Below are 15,485 nucleotides of genomic sequence, written 5' to 3' on the forward strand. Positions count from 1 at the left end.
GCCCTAACCTCAGGGCAGCCTGGCTGTATCCTAAACTCATCCCCAGCCCTGCCCCACTCCAGAGCCTGCACCCCCAGCCAAAGCCCTCACCCCCCCCCCCTCATCCCAACGCTCTGCCACAGCCCTGAGCCTCTCCAACACCTCAAACTCCTCATCCCCAGCCCCAGCCAAAGCCCTCATTCCCCTGCCCCATAACCCTCTGTCCCCTATCCCTCAACCCCCTGAACCTGTCATTCTCTCATGAACCCCTCATCCCCAGCCCCACCCCACAGCCGTCACACCTGCACCCCTCACCCCCTTCTGCACACCCACCCTCTGCTCCAGCCTGGAGCCTTCCCCCAAACTCCCTCTCAAAGCCTGCACCCCTCACCCCCTCCTGCATCCCCACCCATTGCTTCAGCCCAGATCCTGCACCCAACAACCAAACTCCTTGCCAGATCCTGCACCCCAGACCCCCTCCACCACCCAAACTCGCTCCCAGAGCCCAACCTGTCACCCCTTCTGCACCCAAACTCCCTCCCAGAATCTGCACCCCAATCCCCTGCCCCAGCCCATGGCCTGCACCCCAGACCTCCTCTCCTCACCCAAACTCCATCCCAGAGCCTTAGGCAGGTGGGGGGTGGAGTTTGGCTGGGGGGTTCTGGGCACCACCAAAATTTCTACAAATCTACCACCCCTGGGCAAATAATGTAAAAGGCCTGGAAACCTCCCCATTACTTCTGGAGGAACCTTGCTACAAACTGAAGCTCTGAACAAAGAACTGATTGACCCATCCCAACTGTGGATGTTCCAGAGACTTGATTTGAGCCTGAAGTTTACTCCATCACTGCTACAAGCCTGAGCTTTGCCATTACTGTATGTAATTGATTCAGTTTAACCAATTTGGACTCTCATCTATATTTCTTTCTTTTTATGAATAAACCTTTAGATTCTAAAGGATTGGCAACAGTGTGATTTGTGGGTAAGATCTGATTTGTATATTGACCTGGGCCTGGGGCTTGGTCCTTTGGGATCGGGAGAACCTTTTTTCTTTTACTGGGGCGTTGCTTTTCATAACCATTTGTCCCCATAACCAGTAGCACTGGTGGTGATACTGGGAAACTGGAGTGTCTAAGGGAATTGCTTGTGTGACTTGTGATTAGCCAGTGGGGTGAGAGTGAAGTCTTCTCTGTTTGGCTGGTTTGGTTTGCCTCAGCAGTAAAGGAACTCCAGCTTTGGGCTGTAACTGCCCTGCTCTAAGCAATTCGTCCTGAACTGATAAGCTCAGTTGTGTCCCACCAGAGGCAGCATCTTTACAGTCATGCACTTTTGCTAGGACTATGATAGATTAATCTCCTCTGCACCTCAGGCACAGCAGGGGATGTGCAACATGCAGTCACCAGTGGGCTACACTCAGCACCCACGGTTAGGGCCGGCTTTTCCACACAGCTCAGCATCCAGTTGCTGAGCACTTCTGAGAATCCAGACATGTCTTTAGTTGCCTGAGTGGGGGCTGAGTATTTTGGGGACTCTGGCCCAGAGAGGCACAGAGCGCTGGAATTGTCAGTTCCAGCAGGTGTGTTATGAGATGCCACGAACACAGCCGTTCTCAAACTGGCTGGTCATCTGGTGCTGGCACCTCCTTGTTTCCAGCTGCAAAGCAGCTCAAGTACATGGCATCCTTGCTTGAGACTGTTGGTTCACGGCAGCATGTTCTGGGAAAGGGGTGGGGTCACATGACAGTGAGCAAGTGGGGGGAGGAGACCTGCATGATTGTGTATGGGCAGTGCACACAATACAATCTCTCAGTTATGACATGGTCTGGATTATGAGAGCCCCTGTCACAGACATGCTTTCACCTCCTACCCCTGCTGAGTGCTTCCCACTAGGCCTGCCCTGCCTGCACTCCACCCATCACACCTGCTTCAGGCAGTTAGCAAGGTCTATTCCTCGACCCCTTGCTCACCTGGCTCAGGGCTAAACTGCCTCTGTTCCTGCCCCTCTTCCCCATCAGACCAGCCTGAGCTGTTTTCTTAGGATGCTTTTCCCTTCTTATTCAGCCAGATCCACCCCTGGGCCGACTCCTCCAGTGAGTTCACAGTCCTGCCACAAAATCTCTGGGATTTGGGGAGTGGAGAGATAGGCACAGTTAAATCAACCTAAAGGGGCATCTAGAGGTGAGCTGCTGCTGTGTCATCAGCAGCCCACCCCCTGAGGCCAGGATTTAGGGAGACCCAGTGTTGTGAGACTGGGAAGCGCAAGACTCTCAGTCAGCCTAGGGTCTAGAGAGAGCCATGGGGTATCTCTCCATCCAGCAGCCTCAACAAAGGCCCCCTTTGCTCAGAGCTCCCCCTAATACACTGGGACCTTAGCAACAGGAGGAGGATGGTAACATCTCTTTAAGATGCTTCATTTTTGGTTTTTATCGATTTTCATCAAAAAAGTCCCAGGTTTTACAAGAGCTATTATTCATCCAATTTTCACCCAAATGTTTGACATGCCAGAACTCCCCAGACCCAGCTCTGGAAGGAGAGATGGTGGCTCAGGAACCTCTCCTTCCAGCACAGAGATTCAAGTCAGACATACTGGAATGACTGCAGGCTGGTGTATGTACAGTTGTCAATCCACGCCCACTACGTACGGACTCTGCAGAGAGCACGGATAGTTATCTGCAGTCAAGCAAATAAAAGTCAGTGAACTGATTTTCACGCTAATATGGGTTGAAAACAGAAATCCGAACATAAACAGGTTTAAGTTTGGGAAAAAGCAAATGCTATTTACTCAGAAAACTGCTCAGCTAACTGTTTGCACGGATTTTCACCTGCATTTTAATGTTTGTAGTAAACACTGATACATTCCCAGGAAATTTAAAAGAAAATAAAAAGCAAAAATGAAGGGCCTGAGGTGCTGTACACTGAGCTCTGCAGCATGGGTCAGCAGCTTGTCAATGCCGGGCAGAGCAGGTTTGTACCAGAAATTTGCTATAAGTGTTAACACCCCCCACCCCAAATCCTTCCTTGCCCTGTGATAGTGGGGGGCGGGGGGGAGGAACAGGGCAATCTGTGCATTCCTTTCCCTGTTCCAACCAGTGTCTGCATAACCCCAGAAGGAGGCAGCATGGCTTGGCAAAGACACTCCCCAGCTGGCAGTGACCACGCTTTGCTCCTCCCAGCTCTGCTGGGTATGGAGAGCAGAGCATCATGGGTGCCCCATGTCATTTGGCGAGGGGGAAAGAGTCTGCTCATCCAGGGCCACGTGGTCTTTGCACCCTCCTCTGTAGTAGCTGGTGTGACTACATCCCAGGGGAGCACACTGTGACCTCCATCTTCTGCGTTTGCATATAATTGTGATGTTGCCTTGTAAGGTATCATGGTTGCCTGTGGTTATGATCTACTGAAACCCACTGTTCCATCTAAATATGTGATACAGTGGAGCTATCCCAATCTCCTAGAACAGGAAGGGACCTTGAAAGGTCATTGAGTCCAGCCCCCTGCCTTCGCTAGCAGGACCAAGTACTGATTTTGTGCCTAAGTGACCCCCTCAAGGACTGAACTTATAACCCTAGCTTTAGTGAGCTAATGCTCAAACCACTGAGCTGTCTCACCCCCAGCTGTGTGTCATTCATGCATATGAAGTTATGCTGTGGGTTTGGGAAGCACCCAGACACTAGCTCCCAAAATACAATAGCCAGGGGAATAACCAACACCTGGGCAGGTGTCAAACCACCATCAACAACCATTGTCCAGCAAGGGAGCTACAATTCAATGACTCACCTGCATAAGGTAGCCCCCGGGGAACTGCTCAACCTTGCCTGGGGACTCAGCAATGCCCACCAGACATGCCTAGATTTGTGTTCTCCAAGCACATGGACTAAAGGTATAAAACAGAACACAGTGGTCCCATGCTGGGCCTTTTCTCCTCTCCCACACCTATGCTGCAAGCAACAAAGAGACTCAGAAGCCTTCAGACTCCAACACAGGGGACTAGCCCAGGTGTCAAGAGTGAAACCTGTGTACTATGAACTGCAACATCCAGTGGGGTGAGAAAAACTGCTTAATCTAGATGTTGCCCAGTCTACTAGGGTTGAGAGTTTAGACTAGGTGCTTATATTTTATTTTATTTTGGTAACCACTCTGACTTTTTGCCTATCACTTATAATCACTCTTTTGTACTCAATAGATTTGTTTAACTTTACTAGTGAGTTTGCCTGGAGTGTGCAGTAAATCTGCTCAGGTTTGCAAAGGCTGGTGTATATCCACTTTCCATTGATGAAGAGGTGAACCAATGAATAAACCTGCATTGCTTGTCTTGAGCAGTGCAAGATGGTATATTCCTGAGGTACAGTGCTGGGAGCTGGCGGGATCTGGCTCTGGAGCCTCTCTCTGTGTGATTCATGAGTGGCTCTGGAAGCACTCACACAATCTAGCTGAGTGTGAGGCTCCACATGCGGTTGTGCTGAGTGATCACAGCTCCTGGAGGGATTTGCTACTGGTCACTAGCAAAGCATAGTGAGAGTCAGCCCAGGATGGAGAGTTGAGGGAGCACAGTCTCACCATCCTAGGCTGCACCCTGGGGATCCTGTCACATCCAGCTCTGGGCGCTGTTGGGCACAAGAGCCTGAGTGGCTGGGCCTCGGCTCTGGTCAGGAATGGCGATTCCTCAGCTCCTGCCATTGGATGCAGTCCAGTCTGTGCCAAAGGCAGATAAACTGCTGCTCAGAAGGGTCTGAGCCCTGCAATTGGCAATCTGGGCAGGGAAGGTTCAGCAGGATCCCAATGGGGGGAGCTCTGATAGAGCCCAGAAATTCCCCTCCATCGGTCTAGGAGGGCTCTCCATGACATCACTGCCCTGCCCAGCCCAGCCACTGGGGCATCTGCCACCCTCACACACATCCTACCCTTCGAGTGGCTGCGCCACTTCGTTCGGCCACCAAGAGCCTGCACAGCTGGGAGGGGAGAGCAGCGGGGAGCAATGAGGGCAGTGGGCAAGTAGGCAAAGGCTGACAGGTTTCTTGCCATAATAAGCCTGCCCTTTGTTCTGTGAGTGATGGGAGGATGGTTAAGGAAGGAGAGGAGACAATGAATTCAGACAAACACTGTGTGAGTTTGTGTCTGTGTGTCATGTGTGCATGCATTTATGTTCACGTGTTTGTGTGTGCATTTGTAAACCGGTTGCACTGGGGCTCGCCCCCTCAGGTGCAGCGGGGAGCCAGGGCGCCTCCATACACACAGCAGTCTGCGATGTTGGGCCGCCTAGGCAGGGTATAGGGACGAAGGAGGCCGGTACTAGAGGCGAGCTCGAGCACAGTGTCTAAGCCCAGCCCTTGGGCGAGGCAGCAAATAGTCCAGGCTCAGCTCCTGCACTCAGGGGCTGAGCAAACACAGTCTATAAGCCCAAGCCCTCGGTTAGGGCAGGGCAGCAAATAGTCCAGGCTCAGCTCTGGCACTCAGGGGCTGAGCAAACACAGTACAAACAGTGAGTCTATACAGAAGGCCTCCTCAGGCCCAGGAGAGGGGGAATCTGCCACCCTTGGACGGGGTAGCAGGGGGGACGCAGGCCCTCCCACTCCACTGCGTCCCAGCCCGGGGCCCTAGCAGCGACAAGGGTTCGCTGCAGTCAGTGGGGAATCCTGGCCGCAACACACTGACATGGGTTCACAGTCCCCAGGAGCCAGACTGGGGTCGGCTACCCCCGGGCTACTTCCAGTTCCCTCCCTCTCTGTACCTGGCCTCCGCTGGTGTAGTTCAGGGGGTCCCAGACCATGGGTTCCTCTGGACACTGGGAGGCAGGACACTCCGACCGCTCCTCCGGATAGCGAGCACGAGGCAGGTCAGGCTGGGGGTCCTCCAGATACCGGGCACAAGGCAGGTCCGGCCAGCGCTCCTCCGGATAGTGGGCGCAGGGCAGGTCAGGTTGGGGGTCCTCCGGATACCGGGCACAAGGCAGGTCCGGCCAGCGCTCCTCCGGATAGTGGGCGCAGGGCAGGTCAGGTTGGGGGTCCTCCGGATACCGGGCACGAGGCAGGTCCGGCCAGCGCTCCTCCGGATAGTGGGCGCAGGGCAGGTCAGGTTGGGGGTCCTCCGGATACTGGGCACGAGGCAGGTCCCGCCAGCGCTCCTCCGGATAGTGGGCGCAGGGCAGGTCAGGTTGGGGGTCCTCCGGATACTGGGCACAAGGCAGGTCCGGCCAGCGCTCCTCCGGATAGTGGGTGCAGGGCAGGGCAGGTTGGGGGTCCTCCGGATACCGGGCACGAGGCAGGTCCGGCCAGTGCTCCTCCGGATAGCGGGCGCAGGGCAGGTCAGGCTGGGGGTCCTCCGGATACCAGGCACGGAGCAGGTTGGGTCCAGCGGGAGATTAGGCCTCAGCATCTGTCCTCTTCAGCAGCCAGGGCTCAACTGAGCTCTGGGGCCGGGCTTTTATACTTCCTGTCCCGCCCCTTGACTTCCAGGGGGCGGGGACAGGTGGCGTTGGCTCCGCCCACAGGGGGTGCCTGCTCTGGCTCGTCCCCCTCAGGTGCGGCGGGGAGCCAAGGTGCCTCCTTACAGCATTCATGTGTGAGCATGTGTCATTCAGTGATACCAGACTTGGGGAAGGATGGGCCCATTGCCCGGTTAGCCCTCTCTACTCAGGGGGGCCCTCACTAGTGCCCACTCCGTTAGCAGGAGCAGGGGCAGTGAATTGTATGGGCCCTTGGTGCCTGGGCTCCAGCAGTATTCAGGGCCTGGCTCCACCAATGTTCGGGGTTGGGTCTTTCCCCCACCCCTGCCTGCCACTCCGCATGCCTCCCACAAGTGTCCTCTGGCCCCCACATGTTGCCCCCAAGCATTTCCCCTGGACCATCCCTGCCTCTCCCCTGCAGCTCTACGCTGCCTCAGCTCTGCTGGCTCCTGGCATCAACTGCCGCCATAGGGTTCTAGTGCCCCCCTTCCACTAGTGCCAGGGCGGGCTGACCTGCCCATGCCCTTCCGCCTCAGACCCTTCCCATTTCCATCAGGACCCTCCACCAGAACAGGAGGCCCCCCCCCTCCACAGTCACTGCTCCTGCCCCATTCTGGACAAGGGGCAGCCTAACCCCCCACCCCCAGTGAGGCTACAGTGAGGGGCAGCAGCAGGGGAGGAGGCACACATATGATGGCATCCCCCCCCCCCGCCACCGTAGGGGAGGTTAGGGGGCTTCCTGGACCTGACAGGAGCCATAGGAGCACATGCACTGACAGTTGTATTAGGTGAGTGTGGTGAAGGAGGCAAGAGGGAGCACCCCCCCCCCTGGAGCTCACTGCTGCCAGTGAGGAGAGGGCTGGGGGGAAGTCCTCCTCTCTGGCCTGCCTGCACCCCAAACTCTTCATCCCCAGTCCTTCCCCAGCCCAGATCCTTCAACCCCGCACCCCAACCCTCTGCCCTAGCCCTGAGTCCCCTCCTACACCCTTGCACCCCTTATCCCCAGCCCCACCCCACAGCCCTCACCCCTGCACCTCAACCCTCTGCCAGAGCCCCTCTCACACCCTTGCACCCCTCATCCCCAGCCCCACCCCACAGCCCTCACCCCTGCACCCCAACCCTCTGCCAGAGCCCCTCTCACATCCCAAACCCCTCATCACCAGCCCCACCCTATAGCCCTCATATTTTTACAATATTTTAAAAAATATACAGTAACTCCTCACTTAACGTTATAGTTATCTTCCTGAAAAATGCTACTTTAAACAAAACAATGTTAAGCAAATCCGATTTCCCTATAAGAATTAATGTAAATGGGGGTTTTAGGTTCCAGGGAAAAAAAACTTTGCCAGACAAAAGACTATAGCAACTGGATAGCGTAGTGGTTAAGAGCACTGCCCTTTGATATGAGAGACCAGGGTTCAAATCCCAGTTGGTACCCAACTTTCCAGTAAGGGTCCTTGGGTAAAAGACCCCCTAATGCTTCACCTGCCTACCTCAAATATGAGAGTGACATGAACTAGGAGAGTCATGCCAGCTCGGACATCGCCTGGATTAACAAGGTCTGCACCAGATGCTGAGGAACCAGGACAATCTGATGATAAGTGGGCTACTGGAACAAACCATTCATGGATGAGACAAGAGAACCTGGAATTGATGGAATGCTACTACAACAGTAGACCTAATGAGAGGGGATGTATGAGGGGGACTATGGATGGACAAAAGACCTACATCCACACTTACTGAGAAACAGCTAGTTACCAATGCTTCAACATAGCAAAGAGGAAGCTGCTCTCACAGCCTGAGATGGACCCACTCCACATTACATTCCAGACTCAAGAAGACCTGGCAAACAAGTGGTTGTGCAGCCCACACCTGAAGCTGAAACTTCACTGCCACCCCCTCCATTGCAGAGCACAGCAGCTGATATGAGGCATAAGACCATGGAGAAACTAGCTACAGTCAATCCTTGAGACTGATTACCAAGGCTCAGTAGAGAAGTACCATCAGCTAGTATGTTAGAAGATACCAATAGAGCCCTCATGACAATCCCTACTACCACCATAACTCAAACCAATGAACTGGTATACGCTACAGCCTCTGTAATCCTGGAGATGCTTGGCTACATGATCAAGAAGAACAACGCTATGTACCCACCCTGGAAAATGAGGTTGGAGGATAAGATCAAGGGGACTCAGAGAGAAGTTAGTCAGCTGGTGGAACTACAGAAGGGTGTAGAGATTAGGATAAGACTCAGCTACTGAAAAAATACAAGGGCCTGACTCCATCTGAGTCCTAGAGACTGCTAAACAAAGGCTCACAGCACTGGCTACCAGGCTAGGAGATACACTAGAGAAGCAGAGGCCAAAAAAGTAAATGCCCTGTTCTCAAAGAACCATCCAAGGTGTATTCCCAACTGCAGTGCAACAACACAATACCAGCAGCAGAAACTGAACAGTACTGGAAGAACATATGGGAGAAAGAGAAGACTCATAACACCAGTGCAAAGGGCTGCAGGACCTGAGCACAGCACTCTCCCAGAACAGAAACCAGTCACCATCACAGTAGAAGACATCCAGCAGTAGGCCAAGAGCTGGACCAGACATGATCCACACCTACTGGCTAAAGAAACTAACAGCAGTGCATGAACAACTAGCAGCAGGCTCCCACCCAAGCTGGCTAACACAAGGAAGGACAGTGCTGATCATGAAAGACCCCTGCAAGGGAACAGAACTGCTAATAACCTGCCTCCCCCCACATGGAAAGTCCTATCAGGCATCATAGCTGCCAAGCTACAGGACCATATGGCCAGTACATGAGCACAGCTCAGAAGGGCATTGGAACAACACCAGTCGCTCAAGATCGAGACAGACCAATCTGAGCACAGCCTGGATTGACTACAGGAAAGCCTACGACTCATGCCGTACATATGGATCTGTGAATGTCTAGCGCTATACAAAGTCAACAGGACACTAAGGACCTTCCTCAAGAACTCAAGGGGACTATGGAAGACAACACTGGAAGTCAACTCAAGGCAGCTTGCACAAGTGGCCATCAAGTGCGGCATATACCAAGGTGATGCACTGTCCCTGCTGCTGTTCTGCATAGTCTAAACCCCTCAGCCAGATAATCACAAGGACTGGATACGGGTACAAGGTTCAGGAGTGTGAACTACCATCAGCCACCTCCTCTCTACATGGGATGACATCAAGCTGTATGCTAAGAATGAACGAGACATCGACACGCGGATCTACAGTGAAGATATTGGATGTCATTCGGACTGGAGAAGTTGTGGCCGATAGTAGTGAAGAGAGGGAAGGTAGTCAAGACTGATGGGGTGGAACTACCAGCGGGCCACATAGCAGACATACAGACCAGCTACAAGCACCTTGGCGTCCCACAGTCACATGGAAACCACGATGAGGAGGCAAGGAAGACAGCAACATCCAAGTATCACCAAAGGATAAGACAGGTCCTGAAGAGCCAGCTCAGTGGAAAGAATAAGATTCCCGCCATCAACAGATACGCCCTGCTGTATAGTGAGCTGGCCAAAGGAGGACATGGAAGCGCCGATGTGAAGACCCGGAAGCTCCTCACAATGCACGGAGGTTTCCACCCCAAGTCCAACATCCAGAGACTGTATACCAGCTGGAAAGAAGGCGGGCGGGGCTTGGTGAGCTTCAAAGCCACTGTCCTGGATGAAACCCAGAACATCCAGGAGTACATCAGTAAGATGGCCCCCAAAGATGAGCTGCTGAGAGAATGCCTGAGGCAGCAGCAGACATGGGAGGAAGACCAAGCAGAAGAAGTGCCATGGCAAGACAAGACCCTGCATGGGATGTACCATCGACAGATAGCTGAGGTGGCTGACATTGGGAAATCCTACCAGTGGCTGGAAAGAGCTGGACTAAAAGACAGCACTGAGGCACTGATCATAGCAGCACAGGAACAGCACTGAGCACCAGATCCATTGAAGCAGGGGTCTACCACACTAGAGAGGACCCAAGGTGCAGACTGTGCAGAGAGGGCCCCAGGACAGTCCAACACATAGTGGCAGGATGTCAGATGCAGCAGGAACAGCATACACTGAACGCACAACCAAGTGGCTGGCATTGTGTACCAGAACATCTGCACAACGTATGGCTAGACCTCCCAAGACCAGATGGGAGATTCCACAGAAGGTTGTGGAGAATAGCAGGGCTAAGATCTGTGGGACTTCCAGATCCAGACGGACAGGCAGGTACCGGCCAATCAACCAGACATCGTGGTAATAGACAAGGACCAGAAGACAGCAGTGGTGATAGATATAGCAGTGCCAACTGACAGCAACATCAAGAAGAGGAATATGAGAAGCTGGAGAAGTACCAAGGCCTGAAAGAGGAACTAGAGAGGATGTGAAGTGAAGGCCAAGTGGTCCAGTGGTGGTAGGAGCCCTCGGGCTGTGACTCCTAAGCTGGTGAGTGGCTTCCAACAGATCCCAGGAACATCATCAGAGCTCTCTGTCCAGAAGAGTGCAGTGCTAGGAACAGCTAAGATACTGCGCAGAACCTCAAACTCCCAGGTCCCTCTGGTAGAGGACCCGAGGTTGAGGAAGACACATACCACCCATAGGGGTGAGAGGGAAATTTTTTTTTTTTTTAGTATAAGTTTTCAAACAACACTTTAATACTGTAGCAGCAAAGATGATTGTGAAGCTTGGCTGAGGTGGTGAAATCAGAGGTGTAAGAGGGTGGGATAATTTCCAGGGAATGCCTTGCTGCTAAATGATAACTAGCATCGCTGAGCCCTCAAGGTAACACTTTGTTGTTAATGTAGCTCACACTCTACAAGCAGCACGAAATGGAGGGAGGGAGACGCATGGCAGAGAGAGACCCTGGGTGTGCATGTGGTGTGAGACAGAGAGAGTGCGCATTGCCCCTTTAAGTAGGCTGACCCCACTCTAGAGTACAATTCAACGTTTTTTCTCTACTTAAAAAGGCAGACAGCAGCTGCTGCCAGCAAACTCCCTCCGTTCTGAGCCTGTCCGTGTCCATCCCCTCTCCCCCACTCTGTGGAGATAGGGGCAGGAGTGGGGAGGTGAACACCCTGACATTCAGCACCCTCTTCCCCGCCCTGCCCCCCCCCACAGCAAGCAGGAGGTTCACGGAGCAGCTCCAAGCAGGGCAGGAGCGAAGCACAGCAATGTGAGGGAGGGACAGCCAGGGCGGCTTCTAGACACCAGCAAAGCAGCATCTGCTTGGGGCAGCCCATTTGCAGGGCAGCAGGATCAGCATGGGATCTGAAACCATCAGGGGCTCTGGGAGCTGTAGTTCCTTGTTTTGCTCCCTGCCTATAGAGCCAGCCCTGGAGCAGGGAAAAACAAACTACATTCCAGCATTCCCTGGCCACTAAAACTGGAAGGAAGGAGGGGGATCACGCGGCAGTGTGCTGTGAGTGGGAGTTGCACTGTGCATGGCAGGAGACCATATTTAACATTCAAAACCAGACACTCCACGGGAGGGAGGGTAGCCCCACTGTGCACCATCCACTCCCTCCGACTGCCCCCACAGACAACCCAATCCATCCAACTAGCCCCCGCCTCCCCGATCACATCCCCTCCCGAGACCCACTCCGATCTAAGCCTCCCTCTCCTTGTCCTCAACTGCCCCTCTCTGAGACCCCCCACAACTTGCTCCAGACCCCCCCCCCCACCAGTTCCCCTGACAAACCCTGGGACCCTCATGCCTATCCAACCGCTAGCTGCCTGTCCTGACGGCTATGCCCCTGGACCCTACCCCTTCTCCAACCCCCCAGCCCCCTTACCGTGCCGCTCAGACCAGCGTGTCTGCTCTGGCACAGCTCACACACGCGCTGCGTACATGCTGCCGTGCTCCCCGTGAAGCCCACAGCCACCCCCCCACCACCACATCCACACACACAGCACTGCCATTCCAGATCTGAACACCTCAAATTCAAAGAGTGCTCAAGCTCGGTTTGGGCACTGGTACTTCATTTCTCCCAAATCAATACACTGATCCACTGTAACTTGCTGTAGAAAAAGTAGGATAAAAATTGAGCAAGAAATGCTTCCCTGTGTTATATAGGGCTGGAATTGCTATTTTCAACAGCCCATTGCCTTTTTGTTTGTTGTTAAAAAGAAGCCAGTGATATGCATTGGCAAATTCCCCATAGAAAGAAAAAGTGAAATAAGAATAATAAAGGCATCTCAAACTTTCCTCATTATGGAGACAGTCTATCATACGCATCCAGATATCTCCAGTCACACAAGCTGAAAATTGTTCACTTTACTGCAGCTCTGTAACTATATGGGAACCAGTGTTGTCTGTGTCTGTGCACATCCAAAATTCCTGCCAAATGACCCGGCCCTGGAGAGAGTTACTAGGACCAGGGCTGCGGGGGGTTAGGGGGAGGGCACTGGTGGTGGGGGAAAGGAGGAAGCCCAGTGCTGGGGCAGCAGGGTGTGTGTGGGTAGCGGGGGAAGAGCCCAGGGCTGGGGCAGCAGGGAGGTGCAGGGGGGAGCCCGGGGCTGGGATGAGGGGCAGCCAAAATTTTTTTTGCTTGGGGCGGCAAAAAGCCTAGAGCCAGCCCTGGGGACAGCTGAACTGCCCCCAGCAATTGATCACTTGCTGGGTGGCTGCTGCACAGGGAAGTTAGGGGAGCTGATGGGGGGCTGCCCGCCCACCCTAGTTCCAGGCCCCCACCACTAGCTCCAACGGCTGCCCTTTCTGCAAGCAGTGGACAAAGCAGACGGCTGCCAAACAACATTATAAGGAAGCATTGTGCACCTTTAAATGAGCATGTTCTCTAATTCAAAGGTTCTCAAACTGTGGTACGTGGACCACCAGTGGTCCGAGAGCTCCATTCAGATGGTCCCTGGAAGGATGCACACAAGAGAATGAACCCTGCAGAAGATGCACATGTAAGGTGAGGTGGTGGACTTGGGGGGAAGTGGGATGGGGCAGTGGTGTGAGAAGAGGGGGTGGGGGGAATTTGGGATATGCAGAGCTGCAGCAGCCAGAGAAAGAGGGGAGACTTTTCCCAGCTCCAGGGCGGCGGCTGCCAGGGAGAGACAGCCCTCCTTCCCAGCCCCAGCTCAGGGACTGCTGCAGAAGGGGAGAGAGGGAGAGACCCACCCCCCCCACTCCTTCCCAGACCCAGCTCAGGGACTGCTGCAATGGAGGAGAGAGGGAGAGACCCCTCTTCTTCCCAGGCCCAACTTGGGGGCTGCTGCAGAAGGGGAGAGAGGGAGAGACCCACCCACCCCTCCTCCTTCCCAGCCCTAGGGGGGAGAGGGCACATCCATTGCATTAGAAAGGTTAAGACTACTGATATTAAAATATGAGTTGTGTGCTTTTTATGTGTAGAACAAAAAAACATTAATTATTATTAAGGGTTTTTTTTATATAGCACTTTTATCCAAAGCGCTTTACAGTAGTTAGCTAACGGTACAAACAACATTTGGAAAGATCATTAAGTGGGCCGCCGAGACCCACAGCAATTTTCATGGTCTGCGAAAAAAAAGTTTGAGAACCACTGCTCTAATTGATCAGCAACGTAACAACAAGACAACGTTAACCAGGATGACTTTTAAGTGAGGGGTTACTGTATATTGGCTTACAAGGCAGGTGTGGAGGGGCAGGACTTGGACCTGCTCTGGGCACCACCAAAAATTATACAAACCTGCCGCCCTAAGCAGGAGTCAGAAATCACTAAGATGCCTGTGCCCGCATCAGTACCCTACACTTCCACCCAGCCGGCCCCATTACATAGACAGATTGTGTCTGCGAGGCAAGGCACAGAGCTGAGCATGGAGCTTGTGGGTGAGCTGCATGGGCCAGCCATGGCAGGCACCCAGATACTGCTGAGCAGAGCCTGGCAAGACTCCTCCAAGGCACTGTCCTTGTCTGTCAGCCTGGCAGGGCTATTGGGGGCTGGACCCCTCACTGAGCCAAATGGGGCTGGCCCTGGCAGTGCCAAACACCCATGGCAGAGGAACTAACCCAGGCCACAGCACCCCTGTGGGCAAAGCCCCCAAGGAAGCTGCCCGCAGCTGAGCTATTCTCCCCTTTCCATCCAGGGTGATCCCTTGGGGGTGCAGTGGGGGAGGGGACTAGCATGAGCTATTTATACTAGGCACTCTTTGTGTTGCTAGACCCTCCCCTCTTTGCCGTTTACACAGCAGACTCTCGGACCCCCCTTTCCCTGGACACAGAAACAGGCCCTGGAGCATCAATTGCAGCAGGATCATCCAAGTGGACTTAACTCGGCTTCACTCACCTAGTGACAAACAAAGGTGTCCTGGTTCCCCGCACGCTGCCTGCACAACTGCTGCTGCTCTCCACCCACGACCGCCTTGCAACCCCCTTCCACTGGGGCCAAAGGGACACAAAGCAGCAAATGCCCCTCACTGGGGGCTGAGTTGGCTCCTCCTGCTCTGTGCAGGCCCTGCAGAAACCCTCCAAACAAAGGGGGCATCCTGGGGCAGATGGCAGGTTGGCCAAAGGAGGAGGGGTAGCTTGGGGGCAGGAGGAGGCATGGCTGGGGCAATTCTGCACGTCAGATATTCCCTGGCTGCAGCAAGACCCAGAGACCATGGCATCTGGATCACAAGCCTGAAGCTGCACTGGTCTGTGTTGGGGGTCAAAGCCAGAACCAAGAAGGCAACTCCCCTCAGCCCATGCAGCAGGCCTAGCAGGTACATGGACAGGCTGAGCTGGACGTCACTAGCCCTTGTGAACCATCCAAGCCTCTGGGTGATTCTGAACCAGGAACAGAGAGCAGCCCAGCACCAGCTCCTGAGCCCAGGATGAAAGGCAGGTGTCTCCTCTCCTTCTTGAATGTTCCTGCGGCTCGGTCTCAATGGGTATCACCCCTGACATCTGGCATTAGCTCTAGAGTTGCCAACTTTCTACTCACACGAAACCAAACACCCTTGCCCTACCCCTCCTCCAAGGCCTGGCCCCTTCTCTGCCCCTTATCTGAGGTCCCACCCCCTGCTTACTCCCCTCTCTCCCATCGCTCGCTCTCCCCACCCTCACTCACTCGCTCATTTTCACTGGCCTGGCTTAGGG

This window comes from Chelonoidis abingdonii, chromosome 21, assembly GCF_003597395.2.
Source record: "Chelonoidis abingdonii isolate Lonesome George chromosome 21, CheloAbing_2.0, whole genome shotgun sequence".
Lineage (NCBI taxonomy): Eukaryota > Metazoa > Chordata > Testudines > Testudinidae > Chelonoidis > Chelonoidis abingdonii.